Source organism: Octopus bimaculoides, chromosome 10 (assembly GCF_001194135.2).
Source record: "Octopus bimaculoides isolate UCB-OBI-ISO-001 chromosome 10, ASM119413v2, whole genome shotgun sequence".
Taxonomy (NCBI): domain Eukaryota; kingdom Metazoa; phylum Mollusca; class Cephalopoda; order Octopoda; family Octopodidae; genus Octopus; species Octopus bimaculoides.
In genome coordinates this window covers 14,885,139-14,886,043 of record NC_068990.1, presented here as the reverse complement: position 1 = coordinate 14,886,043, position 905 = coordinate 14,885,139, and positions in this window count along the sequence as shown.

The window sequence follows — 905 nt, the reverse complement described above, 5'->3', positions numbered from 1 at the left end:
ACACACACACACACACACACACACACACACATGCACATACACATATATATCCAATTATGAGAGAAAAACTCGGATCTTGTGAATTTTCCGAAATCCTTTCCCCACCCCCTTGGAAAAGATTTTCCCCACAAATTTCTTTATAATCGTAATGTATGCCGTTTGAAAGGTATTTCTATAAAATTTCATTGAAAAAAACCCACTGGATGCAGCAAGTAGCAGGTGTTGGTAACTTTCAACCATCGAATTAGAAGTTTTAGTCTTGCAAGCGTGAAAAGAAATTTGTTTAGCTGGTGAGCCATGATATCCCTACACCAGAGAGACTTGATGGCTTTCAACCACCAAATTAGAAGCTTTAACATTGCAAGTAAGACAGGAAACTCGTTTGATTTGGGTCATATTTTTTAAGCATGCCCCTGTTATCCAAGAAGTTACTGGATGTATCTTGTTTCTGTTCGGACATAAAATGTTGCAAGTATTTATTTTCAACCTGAGTAGACTTTTGACAAGTAGAGAAGCAGACTTTGTAAAAAATACACCATTATGAATTATTCAGGATTTCGACTGATCACCTAAAGACTATAAGTTTCTTAATCTAACCAACCAGCTACTGTTAATGAGTTAAATATTCCTTCTTATGGCATGAAGAGCACACACGAGGATTAATTTGCATGCCTATTAGAAATTATTGAATAAGTCAACATCTACTAAAGTGCTAACACGCTGAACATTTGTGCAGCATCTGTCTAGCACATAAACTATGCAAATTGTAGCAGCTGTTGAAGACAAAATTCACATTATTGTTCATAATCAAACAAGTGAAAGCTAAATTTTACTTTAACATTTGCAAATTTTAGAAGTATATATTTTTTCTAATAGTATTCAGTAGCAGTGTTCTTGTATATATA